Here is a 26224-nt window from a genome sequence, read left to right on the forward strand (position 1 = left end):
ACCACAGTGTGTTCCAACAATACTTTTATACAAACAAAGGGGTTGTAAGTAATCCAGACAAGTTGGAACACCTGTGGGAATTGGTAGCACCAACTTTCAAAGCTTGATCAACCTCCATTGCTGCAGAACAGCTTTACATTGTTTACCAATTTCTTGTTCCCTGGAAAAGGCCTTTTTGTAAAATTCTGAAATGTACATTATTTTTCAGTTTTGGGTAACCTTACTTCTTTTTTTTAACCTCAGGCAGTTCACCAGTTACCTTTGTACCATTTCAAGCTCTTCATTGGACTTGAACTGCTAACATTTCAATAAAAGGTGTGTATATATATATATATATATATATATATATATATATATATATATATATACACATATATACAGTACCGGCCAAAAGTTTGGACACACCTTCTCATTCAATGCGTTTCCTTTATTTTCATGACTATTTACATTGTAGATTCTCACTGAAGGCATCAAAACTATGAATGAACACATGTGGAATTATGTACATAACAAAAAAGTGTGAAATAACTGAAAAACATGTTAGATTCCTCAAAGTAGCCACCCTTTGCTCTGATTACTGCTTTGCACACTCTTGGCATTCTCTTGATGAGCTTCAAGAGGTAGTCACCTGAAATGGTTTTCCAACAGTCTTGAAGGATTTCCCAGAGATGCTTGGCACTTGTTGGCCCTTTTGCCTTCACTCTGCAGTCCAGCTCACCCCAAACCATCTTGATTGGGTTCAGGTCCGGTGACTGTGGAGGCCAGGTCATCTGGCGCAGCACTCTTGGTCAAATAGCCCTTACACAGCCTGGAGGTGTGTTTGGGGTCATTGTCCTGTTGAAAAATAAATGATGGTCCAACTAAATGCAAACCGGATGGGATGGCATATCACTGCAGGATGCTGTGGTAGCCATGCTGGTTCAGTATGCCTTCAATTTTGAATAAATCCCCAACAGTGTCACCAGCAAAGCACCCCCACACCATCACACCTCCTCCTCCATGCTTCACAGTGGGAACCAGGCATGTAGAATCCATCCGTTCACCTTTTCTGCGTCGCACAAAGACACAGCGGTTGGAACCAAAGATCTCAAATTTGGACTCATCAGACCAAAGCAGAAGATTCCATTACAGATCTTGGTCCAATCTGCAAAGCTAAATTTAACCTCCAGATCACGTTCCGACCTGCATGTTTTTAACATACTACGTGTGACTGCCATGAAGCAGGTAACAAGGACATGGAAACAGTCATATTCACCTAAATTAAATTCATGGCTGTCAACAATAGAGCAAACTTTAGACATGGAAAAATTTAACTTTACAATCAGAGATCACACATACAATTGGAATAAGATCTACCCCAAAGAAAGAATCTGTAAAATAAAACATCTCCATTTAGCACAAAACTTGTACTAAGGAGATGAATACCCACTATCCTAGCCTACCTTATACCCTACAAAAAAAATCAAAAGGGGGTGGGGGGCACCCCCTTTTAATTTTTTATAATTTTTTTATTTATTTATTTATTATTCTGGTTTTGTTTTGGCGTTTTGCAGTTATTTATGATATATGAATTTCTTTGTACATGTATGAAAAGGAAATTGTTTGGAAGGGGGTAAAAGAACATTGCAATAAAGTATTAAAAACACCCTGCGACTTAATCAATAAGTTATTTTTGTTCACTCTTGAAAATAATTTTAGCCATGGACAGCGGCAGTTCATTTTGTGATCAACAGTTGTTGTTTTTTTGTTTGTTTTTTTAACAAAATATTATACTACATGCATACAACTCGCAACATATTCCCCCACTTCCATCATCACCACCCACCCAGCCTGGCTAGGTGCGTTTCAACGAAGGCCAAGCCAGGCTGAGGAGGTGCGACTAGGTCGAGCCAGGCTGAAGGAATTTGGATAGATGCGTGTTCACGGCTTTCCTTAACAGACCGCAAGGTCAATAACAGATTTACTGATGATAAAATGGAGAATACGCATTGTTCATACTTTACACAGAGTGAGCAGCAGCTTCTTATGGAAGTATGATAATGTGAAACACATTATTTGTAAAAAAATAAAAAAATAAAATAAAATAAAAAGATCGCAAACTGACTGAATGAGTAAGCATTCCACATACATTTACTGACCACTGCTCTGAATGGAAACCGTCATAATTATACCATTCAAGGATTAGGCTTAATCATTTGCACAGATTAACAGTTGTAATCTTTGCCTTAAAAGTAAGCAGAAGATAATGTTATTCAAGGAAATTTACAATGAAGATCCATTTTCTACAACACTAGAATATGATGTGTAAATATCTAATGTATGTCACTCTGTTTCTCCTTCTCTCTCATGGGCTAAAATATAAATATCATATTAACTTCCACTGCTCGCTGTTAATGCAAAGTGTACAACAGTTTTTGCAAATGACAAGTGACTCATTGAATGCTGTCAGTTAAGAGCAGTAGTTTATAAGTGTATAGGCTATTTTTAGACTATCATTCAGTCGGTCCGCTATTATCTGCCACACTTTTTCTCATGTTTTTTTTTTTTTACAGAGGCCGAGTTTCCTTCATTACATATTGTATGTAAATACTATATGTATGCTTTGCTCCCTTCTATGTCCATATATATATATATATAGACATTGAAGAAATTGGACTCTAAAATCTAGAAACTATAAAGATAATTAAGTGATAAATTGCATGCACACTGTAAACATGAATGTAACAGAGTGATATTCTCCAGTTATTTCCCCCCAGCAAAATACAAGGTCAAAAACCATAGAGGTGTCCTCTCCCTGTTGTCACATGAATGTACAGTAGCCTACAACACTAGATCATTACTGGTCCAGTGAACGAAGTCTATATTTTGGGAGGATTGTACAATTAGGATACATTCTTAAAAGTGCACAATCCGTGGCCGGGTTGGTTCAGTGGGTAGAGCAGGCAAGCATATATTTAGAGGTTTATGCTTTGACGCAGAGGTCCAGGGTTTGACTCCAACCTGTGACGATTTCCCTTTTTCACCTGTCCTGTCCTTTTAAATACAGAAAAGCCCAAAAAAAAAATTTTACAATCCAATTTGTGTGCTAAGAATGCCAAATACAATGCACATGGAAGAGGAACAAACATGATCCTTTATTGTTAAAGAATAAAAAAAAAAAATGAATCAACTAAAATAATTCAAGGTGCCCAGTATAGAAACACACATGTACAGCATTTTATGTATTGCCCTTAGTAACAGACTTCATTTAAAACACATTTGAAATTGTATGAGCCTTTTCTAATTATCTCAACAACTGCCATAATATATTCATCAAACTTCTAACAACAATATGAACAGCAATCTTCATTCAGCAATATAACAGTAACAATATCACATGAATACTTAAAAATAATGGTCACAACTTTAAATAATAACAGTAGTTAACTGAACAGCAATATGCACCTGTTGTATTTTAATGCAGGCTGATTAAAGGCTGGTAAAAGCACTGCTGAGTGAACAGAAAAGGCAGCAGGATTAATAAATCCTGGCTGTTAGCCTGGTCTGGACCAGGCTAGCTGTACAGAATAAATCTCCATGATAATTTAGGTGCCTCTGCTTTTGTGAAACCGAGTCAAGGCTAAATTAAGCCAGGATAACTGGGAAATCCTGGCTTAATCCCTTATCTTGGTTTTGTGAAATAGCCCTCTGAATCCCTGTAATCCGACATAGGTAATCATGTATACTGGTCCAAAATTCCTGGACCTTATCACAGGACCATAGGACATGAAATAATTGGCCGTCCTGTCTTACATTTCCAACAATTTGGTGTGTATTTCAGGCCAATTCTAAACAATTTGGAGGGAGTCCAATAGAAGCGATTGAACTTGAACTGAATGAGGCGAACCCTCACATCGCATGACATAGTTTTAAGATTCCTACAGATTCTTTCCCACTCCTCATCATCCAGTGCAATACTCTCTAAAGTCTTTGTTATCCTGTCAAACCATTTAAAATATGACAGGGGAACCTCCAGAGGAAGAGATTGAATACAGTAAATGGACATGCTTTTACATTTTTCTATAATGTTTTATTAATAAACACTGCATTTGATAAATCCACATCTGTTGTTATCTATTCAATCCAAAGGCCAGCATGATCACAACTGACAATTATACAGATTGAATAAATACAATTTGTTCTCTTGCATATTCTTTTACACATCTTATTTTGTTTCTTTTTTTTAATAACATGGTCTCATATGATGTTCTAATTAAAAATGATTTCCATTTTTTAGGGTACTACAAACAATGGAGCGGATAATATTTATAAAAATAAAGTAGGTAATGTTTTTTTTTATATATTTTATTTATATTTAAAACAATTTTTTACAAAAACAAAAGGAAAACAACAAAATCAAACAACAAAAACCCTCTCTCCGCAAGGCAAGATATTAAATAATCATAAAAATAAAAAATAAACAGTAATAAGCATAGATTTACATCTAGTCTGAGGTCATGTCAAGTTGGGTCAGGATGTTCAAAAAAGGAGTCCAAATCAGTTCAAAGTCATCTAGTTTCCCTCGGATAGAATGTAGATTTTTTTCTGGTGTGCAGTACGACAGGAGTTCATTAGCCCAGTGTTTTTGGCTGGGGGGTATGACACTCTTCCAATCCTTCAGGATACACTTCTTGGCAGCCGTTGCTGCTAGTAACACAAAATGCTTCTTATTTGAGTTCACCTTCAGTAAGGTTACGTCCCCCAGTAACCAAATGCCAAACAACATTTTAATTTTTGGGGTATAATAGGAAAAATTTTAATTAGGATTTTATTGTGTAAGCTGAAAAAGTTGAAAATAATAATGTGAGGTAATAATTGTGAGCAGCAGGTAATAATTGTATGATAATGTGTTGCAAAGGTGCCTGTAGGGGAAACGAGTACACAGGATGAGTGTCAAGGAGGTGGGTTTGGGAATCAGATCCCATCTGCTGCAGCACTTAAAAGGCCGTGGACTTTAACACTGTGGACAAGAAAAGACAGGTGCTTAGAGACACAGGGAACAGAGTATCCAGAAATAGTCAATGTGTGTGTGTGTGTGTGTGTGTGTGTGTCAGAGGGACAGATGCTGGCATAGTGGGTGCACCGTCATCTGACAGTTGACCACTCTAACTCTTTGAAAACCTTATGGCCAACAGAGCAGGGTCACATTGTTAGTTAAATACTTTCTGATTCTCCAGGGGCACTCAGTTTAACTTCTCAGACGTGCCATGAGGACACTGTTAATTAGGTTTTTTAGGAAGTGCTGACAGCACTTGCATTATGTCCACGATAAACAGCCAACATTTTGAGGCCTTAAAATCAGCCAGGTTTGCCTATAAATTTAGTTCAAAGAAACCCATTGTGGTAACATGAATCTTACACCAAAAGCCCTATTTGCAGTATTACCTGGGAACCTTTAGTAATTTATAATAATTGCAGAGGTTGTCTGTGATCTTAATCCAATGCTAATGTCTGTAATTTAAGTAAAAATTTAATCGCAAATTTCCTACCACATTTTGCCAAACACAGAGGTCATGTGGTAATATCAGTCCTGTGCGAATTGGCATCTCTGTAATTCGGGGGTTGTGTTGGCAAAAAATTTAAGTTTTAAAGTAAAGTACAGACTTTGCCTAACCTGTGCAAATGCGCTGATTATTATCTATCTGTATATCGGGATATCTCTGTGCGTGTCCCCAGACAAAACGTGATCATCTGTCTCAACTCATTGCTGTGTTGATGATTAAATAGGGTGCACGCTGAATCTCTAGATAAGCCGCAGCCGAGCCGCAACTGATTGAGCCGTGCTGCAACGTGTTTACAGGTTGGGGTGGTTGGGGCTCTCCAGCACATTGTTTTTTTGTGCACATTTCTCTGGCTGACTGCTACACGAAAACAAAACGATGAGCTGCAGCCAGACCATGACTGATTGAACCTGCAACATGTGTTACAGGTTGAGGTTTATTAAAAACAAATTATATAAAAACACAGGTGCCTGGATAGCTCAGTTGGTAGAGCAGGCGCCCATTTTTTTCAGGTTTACTCCTCAATGCAGCAGGCCTGGGTTCGACTCCAACCTGCAGCCCTTTGCGGCATGTCACCCCCCCCCATCTCCCCTTTAATGTCTTCAGCTGTCGTAGAAAGGCCGAAAATGCCCAAAAAATAATCTTAAAAAACAAAAAAATTAAAAATAAATACATTCACAAGGTGCTTTACTTATGCCATATAAAACTGAATGCACCAGGGCAAGTTCTGCTTTCAAATGTTTAGTTATAGTAAAAAGAGAGCACATTCATTCAGCACAATGTACTTCAAGGTGGAGCTTTTCAAGTCTAATATAATGCTGGATAATCAAATGCATCATATTTTAATTGTTGTATTCTATGAGTAGAATCTGAATCTGCAACGTTCTCTGTTAGGTAAATGTATGTTTTCCTTTGACGTACAAGTACACAGTCAGTACAGTTGAGCCAACAGTTGCATAATAAAGGGTAGGCCTAACTACCATTTTTTCCAACCTGGACCCTATTTTTCTATATTTTTATGTCTAGGTGACTGATGGGAACAACAATCTTTGCATTGCAAGATCGCTGTTGTCGGCAGTGGCGAAACAAGCTACTATGTAAGTTAATAGTTAATGTAATAGTTAACAGTAATTTTAGCATTGTAAAATACACTTCATTCAAAGTCGACAGAAACAAAATAAAACTATGAAAAGCTGTTTTGGGTTGTCTTTCCACTTTTCCAATCATCACAACTCTAGTTTTGGTTGAAATAAACACAAAGTTTACAGATTTATATGTGAAAATATATTGGCTCTATACACGCTAAAATATTTTTTTAAATGGAGCTGTTTCTGGTTAAACAGAAAGGTCTTAAAGAGGTAAAAAAGGATCTCTGTAGGGATCCTTTCCATAATGTTAGAATGATAATCTAAGCATTTCAGTGGCAAGATAAAGCACTTATAGCGGACCAAATTGATGCTGAACATTTGCCCCAGAGGGTTACAGCGTTCACACTTAAAGCTATAGTGCGTAGTTTCTGTCGCATCAAGTCTGGTGAAAATTCACGTATTTTAAGGGTTTCGGGAATAGGTGCACAAAGTTAGCGCCCCCTACAAAGTTAAAAAAATTGAGCCCCTGCAGTGCGTTTAATATAGACTCACAAAACTTGGTACACATATGTCACAAAAAACGTCATTGGAGCCATGCCCTATACCCAACAGGAAGTCCGCCATTTTGATTTCAAAGTTCGAAATTAGTGTGATTTTGGCCATTTCCACATGTCGTACTTTTTATCTTAAGATGTTAAAGATGAAAAGTTGTTCAAAGAAAAACTATTCGTCATAGGGCGTGGCCGTGGCGGGGCGGCCATTTTGTGTGTTTCGCTGCCGAAACAGGAAGTGTGTAACTTGAGTGTACATTGTCCAACTGGCTTTTCAGGATTCATAAGAGTCCAACCCTGAGGACAAGTAAAGGCCGATATTTACTTAAAGTCATAACGCCCCCTAGTGGCAACAGGAAGTAGGCCTAAAAGTCAAGGAGCTATACTTTAACGAACTCCTCCTAGAGATTTTGTCTGATGGACTTCAAATTAGTTCTGTATCATCTCAACACCTTAAAGATGAAAAGTTATTAAAAGAAAAACTTTTTGTCAGACGGTGTGGGCGTGGCGGCCATTTTGAGTGTTTAGCGATGAACAAAGAAGTTGTTGTAACTTGAGTTACGTTGTCGTATCTGCCCGAAATTTCTCACGATTGACAAGGGTCCAGGCCTGAGGACACCTACAGGCCAAAATTGACTTTTGGTCATAGTGCCCCCAGCTGGCAACAGGAAATGCACCTTATATAACAAACATCATCCTATTTACATGAAACTTATAATGTGTGGTCTACATGTGATACTGAGCCGCCCCCTATACTTTAACCATGCCCACTTACTCAGGCCACGCCCCCTTTGATAACATTTGAACCGTTAAAGGTAGAGTCTTGTGTGAGGTGTCATTGAACTCAGCAGAGAGTTCCTTATTCATTGGTGCTGGTTTGGCCCGCCCCCTATGCTTAAGCCACGCCCCTTTTCATAACTAGTGACCTGTTTAAGGTAGAGTCTTATGTGAGGTATCAACGAACTCAGGAGAGACTTCCTTATTCATTGGTCATGGTTTGGCCCGCCCCCTATGCTTAAGCCACGCCCCCTTTCATAACTTTTGACCCGTTTAATTAAGGTAGAGTCTTATGTGACTTATCACCGAAATCAGCAGAGACTTCCTTATTCATTGGTCATGGTTTAGCCCGCCCCCTATGCTTAAGCCATGCCCCCTTTCATAAATGCTGACCCATCTAAGGTAGAGTCTTGTGTGAGGTGCCATTGAACTCAGCAGAGACTTCCTTCTTCATTGGTGATGGTTTGGCCCGCCCCCTATGTTTACGCCACGCCCCCTTTCATAAATGGTGACCCGTTTAAGGTAGAGTCTTATGTGAGGTATCAATGAACTCAGCAGAGACTTCTTTTTTTATTGGTGATGGTTTGACCCGCCCCCCTATGCTTTAGCCATGCCCCTTTTCACAGCTAATGAACCGTATGACGTAGAGTCTTGTGCGAGGTATCGTTGAACTCGGCAGGGAGTTCCATTTTCATCGTTGACGATTTGCGGTGTCTGAGTGCCACGCAAAGGCACGGTCGCAAGGTGCGTCGTCCGCCAGTAACCCCGACGCGCGCAGAGGCGTGAGGGCCCTTCCATCGCAGCTTTAATTTTGAAATTGGTTCTATTTTGTAAAGTATTAGGATAGCTTGGATAACATGGGCGGCAGCATAAAAATAGCTCCGCTTCACAGTACTTCACGGCTATTTGCAGCGCTTGCATGTCCTGTGTTTTTAAGTTTATTTTGTTATTATGTTAAAAATAAAATAAAAGATAAAAAAGAACAATGAATGTACATTTCAGTAAAAGCAAGAAAACTAAAAACTAAATACTCAGCAAGCATACAGTACAGGCCAAAAGTTTGGACACACCTCATTCAATGCGTTTCCTTTTTATTTTCATGACGATTCTCACTGAAGGCATCAAAACTATGAATGAACACATATGGAATTATGTACTTAACAAAAAAGTGTGAAATAACTGAAAACATGTCTTATATTTTAGATTCCTCAAAGTAGCCACCCTTTGCTTTTTTTATTAATAAGGGAAGAAATTCCACTAATTAACCCTGACAAAGCACACCTGTGAAGTGAAAACCATTTCAGGTGACTACCTCATGAAGCTCATTGAGAGAACACCAAGGGTTTGCAGTACTACTTTACTACAACTTACTGGAAAATCAACAAGCCATTTAATGATTGGGTGGGTCTCAAGACTGTTCCCCCATGGTACTCCATAACATTTTAGGGCTGATCTTAGGCAGAGATAAAGGAAGAAGGATGTCCTAGCTAGGGATTTCAAAGCTAGCTCTCAGGTTTTCAAAACTTAACATACCTTCCTCATTGAATAGCTGGTCTAGAGTATAAACACCTCTTTCACTCCACTGGTTATAAACAAAAGGTTTGTTACCAGACATTAAGTGTATGTTGTGCCAAATTGGGGTGTTCAAATGCCACTTATTGGTGTATCGTAGTTGCTCCTCGACCTGTTTAAAGTTGGACGTGTTGGTGATAATAGGGCCATAGGCTAGCGTACACTGTTTTGGACACACACCTGTAAAGGCAAGGTCTTGCACTCAGCGCAATTGCCTTTGTACACCGTATGTATCATTCCTATTTTGCACCCACTGAAAAAAATGGTACTTTGGATCAACTTAAAAAAATTACTCTAATTTGTTACAGCTAATTTTTTTAGTTTTGTTCAAATTATATTTCTGATTTAGTGTAAATATACATTTTTATTTATTATAAATTAAAATATTTATTTAACCGAAGTTAAAGATTTACATTCACACAATGTAAAAATATTATTTGTTATAAAGACCATAAACCATTATTTTACATTCTTCCAAATTAAGTTTTCAATTTGGAGAAACCCAATATTACTATTACATCCAAGTATAATTTTTAGTTTAGAATAAACTAATTAAAACGCTCTAATTTTGTTACAGGTAATTTTTTTAGTTTTGCTCAAATTATATTTCTGATTTAGTCTAAATATACATTTTTATTTATTATAAATTAAAATATTTATTTAACCAAAGTTAAAGATTTACATTCACACAATGTAAAAATATTATTTGTTATGAAGACCATAAACCATTATTTTACATTCTTCCAAATTAAGTTTTCAATTTGGAGAAACCCAATATTACTATTACATCCAAGTATAGTTTTTAGTTTAGAATAAACTAATTTAAACACTCTAATTTTGTTACAGGTAATTTTTTTAGTTCTTCTCAACTTAAATTTTTGATTCAGTCCAAACTATAACTTTTACATATACCTTAATATAATTTCTTTAGTCACAAGCCAAAATATTACTTTATGTAGATCAATATAGTAACATCTTACGCATTTTTACATTTTACTTTGCTGTAATATAAAATTAGAATTTTCACTAAAACATGTTACACTCAATGCTTAAATGACTTTAAATAAAGACAAGAATATTCTCATGAAAAGACCTTTGTTTAATGGGATGTCTTTTTTTTAAATGTGCATCACCTTTTGTAAAATAAAAAAATAAACCTGCAATGCATATTTCAGCAGCTAGCTGTTTCACCCAGTCACTTGAGGAAAAAAAAAAAAAAGTATTAAAAAAAACATGTATACAATTAACCCTTGTGTTGTCTTCCGGTTGACCATGCACTTGTCCTGGGTCAAAATGAACACTTTTTTACGTTTGTCCCTTTTTTAAAAGCACTTTGTTTGTGTCACTTTTTTCGATGCCATTTTTCACTAACACCAACTTATTACCACTAGTTTTACACTTACTGTTGGAATACATGGTCAATACATGTCATTTACAGGAAATTATACTTAACTTTGAAATAATGAATTATTTTCACTAATATTAGAGGAACCTATGTTGATGGATAATCACAGACGGTATGTGAAAGAAAGTTTAGTCAAGTTTTAAATCCATTTAAATTTTTTTCAAATGCTATAAAATTGTTTTGGGTAATTTGGTTAAAAAAAAGAGCCATATTTCTGATATAGAAGTTTTGAGAACGGGTCAACACAAGGGTTAAGTGAAATGTTGGTCTTTGAGAGTTTTTTTCTTTTAAAAACCATATGCAACCTTAAATCACATCTTAACCTTTACAAAACATTGTAATATAAACATGTAAAACTGGTTTGTTTATCTCATTTTAAACTTGAGATTTATTGTGTAAAAATTAGGGTTGGGCATCGAGAACCGATTCCTACTTGGAATAGTTTAAAAAAATTACGATTCCATCAGAATAGTTTCTTTATTGGAATCGTTTGGAGGACTTTGTTTCAAATCTGATCATGGGTCCCAGATTTAACATGCGCAAGTTTTGGTTTCTGTAGCGGCCAGGCGCTTGTTGTGTTGCAGCCGTGGAGCACAGTAAGCGGTGCTCTAGTGTGGCTTTATTTTACATTGAAAAAGCCCCGTGAAACTGCAACCTACCTTTGAATCAAAATAAAACTTTCCTCTTATTTGTGAAATATGCATGTGACCCGTTTCAACTCCACCCTTAAAGAATCGGAATTGAGAATCGATAAGAACCAGAATCGAAAGGAAGAATCTGAATCAGAATCGTTAAAATTCAAATGATGCCCAACCCTAGTAAAAATACTTTCTAACCGTGCTAAAACGTGGCAATCCATCTATAAAAAGGATTATAATGTATGAATGTCACATCATTTTGAACTATTACAAATGTAACAAGAGACCAAAAAAAAGAGAAAATACAGTTCACATGCTGGGGGTGCAAACTATGAACAGCAGCAGTCATGTTCTTATAATTGCTGCATATTACCACTGTCCACATTAGCTTTACTATTCTCTAAAACCCAACAAGGCTTCTGACACTTGAAAACAGATTGCAATCATTTTGTCTTTTGTACCAGAAGACATTTTAGAAATTAACACTCACCACACAAAGTGATGTTTTCCATGCAAGTCTACTTTTTCCTTCACCGTTTACAGAACAAATTTTTTATCTATCAATTTGTTCAACTTTTTTTTAAACTTGACACAACTCCACCATAACCACACTCAGTGTTACCAGACATGGGTTTCCACAAGAAAATTAGAATTCTGTAAAAAGAAATTCTTAAAGTAAGGCTGTTCAATTGAAGTATGTGTCTCTTATTTACATTTAACAATGACCCCTTTCATTCTCCTGCTAGGTTTTTGAATACAAGCTAGAACACAGAACAAAAACATGCTGCATCCAAATGTTTCTTCGAATAATCCATTATTTAGAGCTTGACACTCAGACTGCACACTTGCGTGCCTCATTGTCTTTGGTTCAATCTCCATGAAGATTTTCTGCAGCGCATCAAAAGTGTATTTGAGCTCACCTGGATAGCTCAAGATTAGAGCGTAGATGAGGCCAAATAACATGGCACATGCATGTGTAACTGATGGCAGCTTGTTAAGGACTTCCACACCTTCTATTAGAACCCCAACGTCCTGTGGTGGCTGGAGAGGATCCCCCTCCTCCTCCCCTTATAACAAACACTGCCATTGTACACCTCTCGAGCTCTGTTTCACCTTGGTCCTTCTGAACAACCTGATAAAAAAAGAGATTCATTTTAAAAGTTATTCTGATTAAACCTTTGTCTGGTGCACCAATATAAATAAATACCCATGCAAATGTTTTTTCAATCAAATTTGTAAATACAAATTAATTAAATCATTGGGGGTCTTTTGAAAATGTAATGACTTGCAAATTCCAGCAGACAGTAAATGGCAGCTCCTCCAAATATTTTTCTCATAGCAAACATTTGACTCATCACAAGTAAAGCATTAGAAGTATTACTATTGTCCTCCAAAACATAACAAAAACATAAACGGTACATACTTTTAGGTTTGCACTATAATGTTAAGACACACCTGCCTTGTGCTTTCATATTTTCATTAATTTCAGAATCTGTCCACAGCTTGATACCTTACACAATGCAATATTTGGCATGTCCAGGCTTTCATTACTATGTCTGCACTACTGCTGCTCTGAAGAGAAATATTTTATACAATATCTTGTATCTACTAGGGATGGTACGGTTCATGAAAAAACACCCGAACCGCTCGGTTCGCTAGTCTCGTTTTCGCTGTTTCGAGCATGTGTGTACCGCACGGTTCGTCAGTACACTGTTAAGCTGCACTAACCTCTTACTGCCGTAGTGTCCACTTTCGACACCTATGTTAAAACACTTACTGGAAATGACGAGCGGGATGGGCGTGACAAACGCAACCCATGGCAGCTGATTGGACGATCGCGCCACATGGGTCTGGCTGGTCCCTAATTTCAAAACAGACTGTCATGGCAGCTCGTTCAGAGTAACGATCTCATATTGTACTAAAATAGTTCACGAAACGTGTTTCTGAAAAACATTTTTAAGCGAGAAATAGGGCCGCAGTTGCTGAATCTGTCTTCATTTCAGATCAACAAAGGTCAGTTTAAAAGATTTTCATCAGATTTTGAGAGACACCGAGCCGAACCGCTTCCTCAAGTGGAGGGTGCCGCTGTAGGTCACGTCACCTGCAGAAATATCCAGTGGGAGAGAGGCTGCCCAGAGCTGGAGGATGCGCCAGCGTCGTTTATAGTCTGGTGTGTGGGAACATTTTGGATTTCATGGTACCTATGATGAAATAAAACAATATATAGAACTCAGTTACGTGTGCATGTTTTGTGCAACATGCATTCAATATGTTAATTTTAGCTATATATCATATGCTGAAGTATATTCTGGAGTGTTAAAGATTAAAAGAAAAAATAACAAGAACCGTACAGAACCGAAAACCGTGACCCTAAAACCGTGATACAAACCGAACCGTGGGTTTTGTGAACCGTACCACCCCTAGTATCTACAATTTGTTTTATTTGACCAGATTCTCTTCTGTGTCTGACTTCCTGCTCGGCTCATCTACTCTGTTGATGCGGCAAGGCCAAGGCTTCCGTCAAAAAAAAAAAGAGATGGCACATATTAGCGAGCAACGCGCCCAGCAACTTGTGAACGCTACACGGCGCTTGCTGGTGGAATCACAAGCATTTACTAAAGACCAGCTTCAGCTTAGCAGCAGCCAGAACGCCACACAGCCATGCCCGGCGGAATTAGGTTTGAAATTAGAAAAATTAATAAACAAATGCATTTTGTTTTGCGAATACAAAACATCAAAGCAAATATACAATAGTAATTCGTTACATCATGCTTAATGAACAAATACAGTATAAGATTGTTCTGTGGATTTCCTCACAAATAAGTAATTGGCCTTTCGCGACAATTTCAGGTGAATGAGTAAATTTAAATGCACCAGGATGCCAGGTTTGAGGTGAGCAGACATTAAAATGATTTCTACAGAAATACACTGTTTAAGAAAGATACAATACTATAATAGAACACTGTTACCAGCTCTTTTTTTATCTTTTACACTCATCTATGCTGAGAAAACAGGGATGCAATCAGTTCTGCGGAATTGATTCTGCCCTTAAAGGTCCCATGGCATGAAAATGTCACGTTCCCCCAGCCTGCCTATGGTCCCCCAGTGGCTAGAAATGGTGATAGGTGTAAACAGAGCCCTGGGTATCCTGCTCTGCCTTTGAGAAAATGAAAGCTCAGATGGGCCAATCAGGAATCTTCTCATTATGAGGTCATAAGGAGCAAGGTTACCTCCCCTTTCTCTGCTTTGTCCACCCAGAGAATTTAGCCCACCCATGAGAGAGAGAGACATCATGGCTTTCAAACGAGCAAAGTGGCAGTTGGTCAAGGCCACACCCCCATTCCTCCACCTTGCCCCACCCCCTCTCCTCAATAGCTACAGACAGAAATGGCACATCCTAAGGAAAGCTCATTGTGGGACTGGTTCTAGTGGCTGTAATTCTGCACCAAGGCTCAATTTCACGAAGAGACTTCAGATACAGTATTAGGGGACCACTAAAGGTCTATATAAAAGAGACTTCAGATACAGTATTAGGGGACCACTAAGGTCTATATAAAAGAGACTTCAGATACAGTATTAGACCCAAAAAGTTCTATAAAAAAGAGACTTCAGATACAGTATTAGGGGACCACTAAGGTCTATATAAAAGAGGCTTCAGATACAGTAATAGGGGACCACTAAGGTCTATATAAAAGCATCCAAAGAGCACCATGTCATCGGACCTTTAACACTCAGTAAGGGCACTTCAAATCAAACTAACAGGAATAAAATTATCGGAATTACTGTTATCGCTACATGCTTTATTTTAACAAATTTGGAAATTTTTAGGGATTTAAAACCCCAAAAAGTTTGCACACAAATATCGAAAGACATTTAAAAATAAAAACAATGTTGCTTCTAACATCTAACGTTCAAAAACTATACATTGGATAATTTCTCATTATTGAGTAAAACCCCTCAAAAGTAGTTATAATTTTTAAACAGTACATTACCATGGAAATCTTTACAAAATCAGCTCTACCTCCCACTACATTTTAATTGAATTAACCCCAGCTTACCTGCTGTTGGGGGGAGAGCTAGCTATGCTAAACTGGATAGCCACCTAGCAGACAGGGGTTGATGTTGGTTTTGGAAAAAGGAATAAACGTATTATGTCCTTCAAACATCGCCAGGTAACGAGTATCAATATCACACATGATCTAGGTACAACATTTAACCACGACTAGCCCGAAATCCACAGAACCAGCCTGAAAATGAATTAAATCTGAAACGATTGTATGAAACTCTACGGAGCATAGCTGTGTAGTTGTCGCACCTGTTCGCAGCTGGCAAATTCCCGTCTTAGTTTGAGGGGCTTAACTTAGCGAAGGGTTAATAATGGCGGAAAGATTTTGCCAAAAGTTATGAGGAATTTTCTTTTCGTTGTAGGATATATTTGTTTGTACTTTTAAGACAGTTGACAAGTGTTGAGACCATGTACGACTTTTAATATTTCTTTATCTTGTCCAAAGTGATTATTGCATATAACTACTTACCAGATATTCCTTGATAAGTTTGTCCACATCCTCCCCAAGGTACACAATAAGAGAACTTCAGCAGGGACCCCTCCTTTAGATTTACCTCAAGACTCTAGGTGAAAGCACAAACAGTACAAAATTATGCTGTTCAGTTTAATAACTTGATTAAAGATGCAACTGACACACAATGCACATGGGTTCTTTGGTAAACAGTAATTTTTATTTACAAATGCTTTGAGTAAACCAGTTAAAAGTCAGTCAAACTCAGAAGAGAAGCATGGCACATCTTCCAAAGTGTATTCTAACTCTACAAATTTTATTCGATGTACTGAGCAAGTACATACATACCTGATCCAAAACTCTCAGTATGTTCCGGGTCTTCTCTCTGACAGTTCCTCCCTTGTTTTTGATGATATCAATCAGCTTGCTGTGGTGCTTGTCCAAGGAAGCCAGGAACCGCGGTTGAAGAGGAACAGTTGTAATCCTCATGAATTCAGCATTGATCTTTAAAAAAAACAAAATAGCACATTACAAGATGTGGTGTGTAAGATCTTATTTTTGACATCTAGGGCCTAAAGATGCATTATGGCTCATTAGCATGTTTCTAATGGTAGGGAAGAATATTATAGGACTGAACTATTGCAATGGATTTACAAAAAGGTTACATACCTCATCCATTGAGAACAATGCGGGCCATCTGACTTAACTCCTCCACTCCTAATTCCTTCTCCACAATTTCATGTCTCCGCAGTGAAAACGTCTTGGCTATTTTGTCCTTTATCAGTGCACGGTTGTTTCGTTTCATCACCTCACTTAGAAGTAACAGTCTCTCCTTTTCCAACTTGTCTGGGGTCTCTCCAGTTGGAATGTCAGGTATGTGGTTGGCTCTCCTCTCTTAGGTCTCTTTACTTTTTTGCTGGCAATGCACCCTCTGGAGCTTTGGACTTAAGTGAATTTGCAAGTAATTCAGAACACCCAATGCCCTTCAACTGAGTTCGGTAGTTGCCCATTTTGGTCTTCAACCGCTGCTTCCACCCGTAATAACCGTGCGTATGAAACAGGTTCAGAGAGACATGGATGCTTCTTGATAAGTGCTTCGGAACAACACTGAAGTCAGAATCTGTTGGGTAGGCCTTGTACTTTTAATATCTCTTCAGCTACCTTTTCCAGAATATCAGATTTTGTTTTTGAACTAGGTGTCAACCTTGTCATGTTTGACCTATACACCACATTCCCTTTCTCTAACTGCAGTTCAGTGTCATAGGAGAACGTTGGTATCGGAAACTCTCTTGGCCACATCTGAGTTCTTGTAGAGACAGAGCTGGAGTGTGGAAAGGAGCTCTGTGTCATCTGATTGAGTTGACAAATCATCACAGACAGTAAGATTAAGTCCTTGGCTGCAATCATCAATTATTGGGATGACCTTGACAGCTGCCAAGTCCTCAAGTTCAACAGTAGATGTCAAGTTCACTAGCGCATCTCCAAAGTCTCTGTCTTGGTACTGCAGTCTGAAATTACCATTAAACCCACACACTTTCCGGACTTCATCCATAAGCTGCTCCATTGTCTCTGGAATTCCATCAGGCAGAATTAGCTTCCTGGTGTCATCAGGATTCAAAACAACCCGCAACTTGGCTGGCCTTTTCACTGCCATGTCAGCCCATCAAAAAGAATCTAGTAAAAACAGCCAGAACGAGCCATAAACATTTGTTTTGTAAGAACACCCCTGAAACACACAAACTACCGTTTCACTGTTGTTCAGGTGCTCGCCTATATGTTGAAAATAGTCTTTTAAATTTGAACGTTGATTGCAACTGCATAAAAGACATTTAAATGTGGTAAGTTCCGTTTGTGAGGATTGCTGATGACATCTTGACAAGTGGCTCAAAAGTGCATTCCAAGTCTTGCAGGTACATGGACAGTTGAAATAGATGCAGCGATAGGAATGGTGACGTCCATAATGTCTGTGTTCAAGCTTATAATGTTTAAGTAGCTCAGATCTTCGTGAAACAGATGTACCACAGTCTTTTACTTTTCCACATTCATCAGAAGACTAGGAAAGAAAGAAAAGTAGACCCACCTTTACCAATTCTGCCACTTAATACAGTTTACATGATGCAGAATGGTACATTTACGTGCAGTTTATATAAACAGTTATGTTTTTGTCATTTACTTCAGCAGGAAAGCAACGCCTTTTAAAGCAAAGATATTTCATTTTACTAGTTCATTAGTTGTAGAGGTATCATTACATTGTCTCCATATGTCCCTACTTTGCAATTATTCAAAAGCTGTAATAAGTGAATAGCTTTATACAGTATGAAAAACAAACTGATGTTCTTACAATTACTGCAATCATTTAAATCAATTGTAAGGTTACTTAAACTGCATGAAATGACTTACTATTTATTTAATAGTTTATTGCCTGGTCAAATGAACTTACTGTAAGGTGGGTAACTTTGTGATATTTGTTTTGACTAGAGATGTGAGGAGACACTTTCATACTGCCAGTCACTATATTACAAATGTAACTAAAGCAATTTTAATTACATTATTACTAATAGATATTACATTAGTATTAGTATATGTTGAAATATATTAGGTTATCAGCTGCATCTCTATTTTGGGTTTTAATTCGTAATTAAACATACATGCAAATGTTCACTTAATTCCCGGACTTACCAAATTCAGTAATGGCTAAAATTGTGACCTTTTCAGGAAACAGCAAATCTGTCAAGACAAAGAAAAAGGCGAGATTTCACATTTAGTTTTACATGGGGATATTAGCATTATCCATATTTGTCACTAAAAACTATCAATTACATCAGAAATATTGGCGGTAGTATACTGACATATTATAGAATTAAAACCAATTCCTTTTTAATAAGTACTAATGATGAAAGAGCAAGAGGACCAAAGTTATGATATCCCTCAAAGCAAAACTGTAAATCTGGATTAAAAAGTCTCTATGGCACAGAAAATGGTCACCTATTAATCCCTCTGTTGCTAAACTGAACAGATGCACAGGAGCGGATGTGCAGAGCACTTCTTTAAGTGTCATGAATCATTAAAACTAGTTACTCATTGAACTGAAATACTCCCGTTTATAATTCTGGACGTTTTTTTTCCATCGACTTTAAAAAGAAAATTGACCAGGGTTCATTTTATCAGGACATGAAGCCGACACGTTACATTGCTGTCGGATTAGCACAAACAGACCAGTTGCATTATGTGGTCGCTAATTATCAGGTGGATTAAAGACGAAGAGCGGGAAGCGGGCCACGTGAACCGAACAACTCAAACAAATACGTTCTTTTATGTTATATACACGTTTTAGTAATTTGTTCTTTAGTCTTTTACTCCGAAGGGTTTCGCTTACAGTAATATCGCATATAACGTGAAATCGCGACAAAATGTCGACGTTGACAAGTTTTAACCTCTTCGCCCACTTTGCTCTGCTGCCAGCTCTGTGTACGGCGTGTAGTGAGCCGCTGTTGTGTCAGTCTTTCCCACCGCCGAATAGTACTTCCCTCTTGTTTAAATCGTGAGCGACCCAATTGTGGTTAGCGATAAGGTGGTTCAAGTTCAGGTATTGTTAGGGGAAACATGTGACGCGGGAAACGATCTTCCACATACAGCTAAATTTATGGTAGTGGCGTTCGCGTCGCGAGGTGCACCTCCCCACCCTCGGCAAAAAAAAACATGTCTAGAGAGCAGAACAGGCCCTCTCCTAGTTTTTAAGCATGATTTAAATACGAGCGTTATCATACCACCATTACTTTTAAACACAGAGACAACAAACGAATCTCCCTGTGCATGTGAAAAGAATGCAAATAACTTAGTTTAGCTAGCTAATGTTACCTAGCTAGCTAGCGTTAGCTTAACATGTGCGCAAATTACAAAAGCAGTTGTAAAGTAGTTGCCCTTCATTCCAAAAACTTTAAATGAGCATGGAAAACAAACGATAACATTAAAACAACACAATAAGACTGCTTACCTTGTTTAAGTTTAAGTTTCCTTGAAAAACCAAACGACGTCTTCATCGAAGCGAGGTAATGGCGGACAACAGCAAAATTCAGAACGATGCAAGGTCGTGGGGTTACGTCGTTACGTACATCACGTGACATGAAAACCTCTGGTTTAAAGTGAAAATAGAATTTAAGTACAATTGTTGCTTTTAATTTTTTCTGCGGGGAGTGTTATCTGCTTTTATGCAAACGGAAATAAACAGGTTTATCCTAGAAACCATGATTTTCAACTACACTAACATAAAAATTAACTTTAAATAAATGACACAGTGGTTTCACTTTTTCAGTGTACTCTTTTTCTTGCTCTGTCTGTCTGTCTCTCTCTCTCTTTCTCTCTCTCGCTGTCTTTTTCTCTTTCTCTCTACTCTCTCTCTCTCTGTCTGTCTGTCGCTGCTCTCAGTCTCTCTCTCAACTCTCTCTCTCTGTCTGTCTCGCTCTACTCTCTCTCTGTCTCTCTCAGTCTCTCTCTCTCTGTTGCTCTCTCTTTCTCTCTCTCTCTCTCTCTCTCTCTCTATCTTTGTCTCTCTCTCTCTCTCTCTCCCCCTCTCTCCCCTATGTCACTCATACACACTGACTCTCTGATTTACACAGCCCATTCTGAATATAGTTAATTTGGATATTTCATTTCAATTTGGTTCAACCTGATTAAATAAAGTCTTGTTTAAAGATTGAATATGGTGTCGTCCCTCTTTGTTGTGACCTCCTGACCCAGGTCATGAGAAGTGTGTGTGTGTGGGGGGGGGCTTTTAGCTATTAGTATTAGGTTGTGTGCTTTAGTGTAGATTAGTTGGTCCAGTTGTGTGTGTTTATTTGCATATAGAGCGGAGAAGTGAGATCAATCAGGAAGCATGTGGAGAAAGATTGTGCTGCCAGGTGGGAACACCCACACCTAGATCTGTCTACTAGTGATCAGATCACTCAGATCAGATTTTAAAGGTTAGAACGAGGTCTAGAGACTCCCAGACCCTCAGAGGTGGGAAGCATAAAGGCTCTTATTTACTAGACGAAGCCCAGCTGGTGCGTGCAAATGTGACGTCATGGGATCGCTGTAACTATTTATACCTGCGCTGGTGCTCGCGACACTAGTTGCCGCCTTCTCCTGAACAGCGGTGGCACTAATGGGTAAAGGCCACAGACTTTGCTCTTTCTACAGACAAGAATAAGAAAAAGGTCAAAATCAGCAGAACTGGCAGCAGTGTTGACGTCAATGCTTTGATCTGATTGGATGAGCTACTTGGTGGGATCGAGCCTTTCATTCACCATAAAAGAACTCATCTTAACCCAGTGAGTTTACATGAGAGACTTGGAGTCACTCTGAGAGTCCTGGCATCACGTTGTCGGCAAACTCGTTCAGGCCTCCTGTTTCCGCTTTGTCGTGCGTGGCTGAAAAAAATAGAGCTGTGCGCGATCTCTGCTCGTGCGCCATAAATCAGATGGGCTGGCAGGATATTTAGTCATTTTGACATCACGATGGCGAGTGCCACCTTGGATGCGTCTAGTATAAATCAAGTGTTTCACTTTAACCTGGTTTAACTGGACTGTTTTCCTGATTCTCCTGATGATCCAGAGTTGATTAAAAGCTTCTGTGTAAGTCATCAAAGTCTCCAGAACCTTCTTCTTCTTCCTATTACATAATTATAATATTTCATCAGCGATCTCAAAGTGCTATAGTGTGTGTACACACATAGTGTGTGTATGGCCAGGTTGAAACTCCCTGATGCTCTAATTTCAACCCCTAAGTAATTATATCCACCCTTTTATTCTAGTCTGGTGTTGCCCAGAGTCTCTCTCTTTCTCTCTCTCTCTCTCTCTGCCTCCCTCTGTCTCTCTCTCTCTCTCTCTCTCTCTCTCTCTCTCTCTCTCTCTCTCTCTCAGGGGCCGTCCACCGAACGTTTTTTTGTTACAGCAGCACATGTTTTGCATCGTTTGGGCCAACCGTCCAGACCGATCCTGCAAACGCACTGCCTGAAAAGCCCACTTTTTGAAACCAGGTCTCAGGGTGAAAAAATCCAACGGCTCTCGTTTGGCCTTCGTATGGATGGTAAATACGGATCCGTATCGATGATGCCATCACCACACCCCTCTTTTACACCCTCTCCACGGCCGCTGACGCACACAACTGCGGTGAAGCTAAGCGAGCATATCCCATCTCCATGGTCAAACCAGCTCACTTCATCTAAACACTTATCAACTAGCTAGCTATCTGTCTGCTTATCAACTCCTTGAACAGATTATAGTAACTTTAACCACGGCTTATTGTAGAAAGGCTACTGCAAGAAAAACGTTTAGATTATTAAAAAGACATCATTCATGGATCATTGATGTTTTTTGACTGCCGATGTTAGAGCTAGCGAACGTTAGCTCGCTGCTAGCGTGCTGCAATCATGCAAAATAAAAAGCAATCCAACAGCACATTATACAACGTAAACAAAGACACGTTTTCTAAGCGGGCCTTTATAAAATGAGCAGTGGTGAAAGTTATTATAGTCAATGGATGTATTAAGAGAAAATTATAATCTAGCTAGTCATGTTATGATGAGAATTGGAAGTGCTCTTCTTCTCCGTTTTTGGTTAATTTCTGTAGCAGAAACAGCGCCACCTATAGGCCTGGCATATGATGTAGCGTATTGAGTCATTTACAAGTGGATTCGTTTGGGCGCAACTATTCTTGAAACGAATCCAGGTAAGACGTGTAAAAAAAGATTGTTTTTGGTGCGTGTGGACGGGGCCTCAGTCTCTCTCTCAGTTTCCCTCTCTCTCTCTCTCTCTCTCTCTCTCTCTCTCTCTCAATTCAAGGTTGCTTTATTAGCATGACTGTAGGTAAAGTGGAAAAGGAAAACAGTAACATGTAACAATGAAAAATTGTGTGCACACACACACTTTCTCTCTCTAATTAAATAGAGTTTTGTTTAAAGATTGAATATTGTGTTGTCCATCTTTGTTGTGACCTCCTGACCCAGGTCATGAGAAGTGTGTGTGTGTGTGTGTGTGTGTGTGGGGGGTTGTTATATCAAGTCATATTAGTAGTAGGTTGTGTGTTTTAGTGTTGATTAGTCGGTCCAGCTGTTGGTTTTGGCTGTGCTCTGTAGCCAGACCTGGTTTTGTCTTTGGCACAGCTGCATGTAAACAGGAATATTAGTATGATATTCATTTTCATTAACCATGTACACATCTTAGTCAGAATATTGTGTTTTTTAGAATAAGGGCAAAAAAAACAGAATACTTTGCATGTAAAGGTGGTCCCTGTTGCACTAAATGACATGTTTCATCACCATGAACACACACTGTAGTTTATTCACAAATACTCACTAGAGCACCAGATGAGGACTAATTCGCTGCTAAAAATAGTCCCTTACAAAGTCACAATTTTCTTGTTTGTTTGATAGAAACTACACCAGCTGTTGTGTGTTCTCCTCTAACAGATGTTTCTAGTGATGGAGACATAGAAGAGCAGCTGTACCTCTCTTCCTGTTTGATTTCTTGTCTTTGATCACTATTTGTCCGTAACAGACTTCTTCTGTTTTCACTCCGGAGTAGATTGCAGCAGGATCACTCTCTGGAAAAGAATGGACATTGATTCATTAACTTTACTACAATCTATAATACTTATTTTCCATAATGTTAGAAAAAGACTAAATGAAAAAGGAGAAACTTTTTTTTGATGAAAAGGAGAAAAAAAGTGATTCCTCCAACACCCTGCTTTTTTGATGATGTTCACGTCAGCGTGATTACGTCTCGCCCCGTAATTACGTCACTTAATAACGCGTTCCCATGGCAACAAGGGAAAATGGCTGCTCTTGTGTGAAGTAAACGCAACATTTTTCAACTTTCTGCTAAGATATTTTATGGGACTTTTTGCAGTTTTTTGAAACTGCGCGGGGATTATGAAATCATGCAAGCCCCGGCATATTTTGCACGGAATCGGCAATTTGTCGCGGCAAAAGTCGCGGCGTATTTATATGGCGGACTTTGGCTAATTATGCATTGAATTATGCGATCGCATAATCACGCGTTTTTCTGGAGGGACTGGTATAGGGGACTCTATATATATATATTATATATAACTGTATTGTATATATTATACCTAAACCAGAAAAGTAATGGCTATACTTCCATCCAGAGAAGGCTACTTTTGGATTATTATATTGTGTGTCTGACTATGCGTGCTTTCGAACACCCGCCCAACTCTACCTCTGATTGGCTTACCATGAAATTTTACTCAACCTCAGCCAATCGTCAGCATTTATGCGCTTGTGTCGTGCACTGCCCACTAACCAAGGAAGAACAGTTAAAAAAAAAGTTTTCTAGCTGGTCTGATGAAAAAAAACTGCTTCAATTATAGTAATGCGGCGCATTTTTTGGCAGTAACGGTAACGGCGTTATTAAGATGGGAAGAGTAATATATTAGATTACTCGTTACTGAAAAAAGTAATGCCGTTAGTAATGCCGTTATTCCCATCACTGATTGTAAGTGATCATAACATACAGAGATATGTAAATCTGCAAATGTATGGTTTATACATATCATCGTTGTTATATTAACAGTCCTGCAGTGAAGCGTGTGCAGACCCCCACTCAGCTGAAGCGTTGCTATTAGAAACAGGAAACTGGACGACCACAGAACTGTTAGAGCTGTTTAACCAAGAAACAGGTGTTTGAACACTTCACTCCAATTCTGAAATTGAAAATATCAACAATAAATTTAGATTTTGAACTGCAGCGCAATATGACTCTTATTGAGACTAACCTTTAGGTTTCCTACGGATGCATCGTCTCACCAGTAGAACCAGGAGAACCAGGAGAACCACAACACCGACTGAAACAGCAGACCACAACACAATGGGAGGAGGAGAGGAGCTGGGACTGGAGGGGAAGAAGTGGTGAAGCCAGAGATATTGGAGGTTGTAGTGGGGGTTGTAGTTGTGCGTTTCTCTATAATGAACAATTTAATTAAAAGCAAAGAAATAAAAGTAAGTAGATAACCCGTTCAGCTATTTCACTGCTCCTCCTTTTTTATGTGAAGCTTTAGACTTTAAAGTTCAATGTTGTGTATCATGTTTGTAACTGAGTGAATTCCCTTGGTCTAGTTAGAGGAAGACATATCTACTATCAGACGGTGTGTTAGGCTGCTTCCACACCATGTTACCCGAACCCTGGAGCGTTTCCTTGGAATACGCCCGTTGGTTTTTGGGCGGTGTGAAAGCTCATTTAAACTCTAGTGCAGACCAAATAACAGAACTCTGGTCTGCTTGAATATGGAGGTCTCTGCTTTTTTTCCAATTGCTCAAGATTTCGGTCACTTCATGTGAGAACGCAATCACACACAGGAAGTGAACCAAAAATCAATGCATTAACTAGCCTGCACTGCATGAAAAGTGGGATTTTCGTCAGTATGCGGCACTGTCAACACAGTCTCACTCCCTACTCGTCAAATGTATGACGCATGGTCAAGAACCCTGGCGTCAAGTTTCAACGAAATAGGGGTACCCTTGACGCTATTTTTCCACGAGGGGGTCCATCAGATAGACATTCATGTTATTCCCTCACCGTCGGATATCGACGAAAGAAAAAAACACGCCCCCCGCACTCGAAATCTGTGACAGTTATTATTGGTATTTTTAGCCCAATAACCACTGTTTTAATCAACATTATTCACGAGATATCATCATGGTTTATATGTATTTCTTTTAATGTTATTATTTCGGTCTATTTCGGCCAGGGAAGCTGGGTTGCTTTTTTGTTGATTTATATTTTTTAAACTATAACGCTACATCTATCAACATTTATTTAGATGTTATCATGGTATTCATTTCTTTATTTTAATAATATTATTTCGGTCTTATTACTGGTAAAATATTACAGTATATGCTGTAATTAGAACATTACGATATGATCCTAGCTGGACGCATTCAAAGCCGATATCCCACAATGCAATGCGGCAATTCATTTCAAAGAATCGGGCAGCGATCAGCTGGTCTTTAACGCCAGGATCGCTTCAATATACATACATACAGTCAGTGATTGTGTCACCAGCAACAACATAATGCTCAGTTTTGTTCCAGTAATCCAGAATCCGCGGAAAACTCCGGAAGTGACGTAGTACGTCCCGCT

At 38.6% G+C, this 26224-nt stretch overlaps 1 long non-coding RNA gene across 1 annotated transcript; it reads right to left on the bottom strand.

Annotated features, from left to right (window-relative positions):
• Window positions 1-16179: 16179 nt before the first annotated feature.
• LOC120555191 lies at window positions 16180-16828 on the bottom strand. The gene is made up of 3 exons (XR_005638648.1): window positions 16758-16828; window positions 16437-16592; window positions 16180-16200 (listed from the first exon to the last, which is right to left on the bottom strand). It is a non-coding gene; the product is annotated as an uncharacterized LOC120555191 (long non-coding RNA).
• Between the last annotated feature and the right edge of the window lie 9396 nt (window positions 16829-26224).

Source organism: Perca fluviatilis, unplaced genomic scaffold (assembly GCF_010015445.1).
Source record: "Perca fluviatilis unplaced genomic scaffold, GENO_Pfluv_1.0 PFLUV_unplaced_scaf_23, whole genome shotgun sequence".
NCBI lineage: Eukaryota > Metazoa > Chordata > Actinopteri > Perciformes > Percidae > Perca > Perca fluviatilis.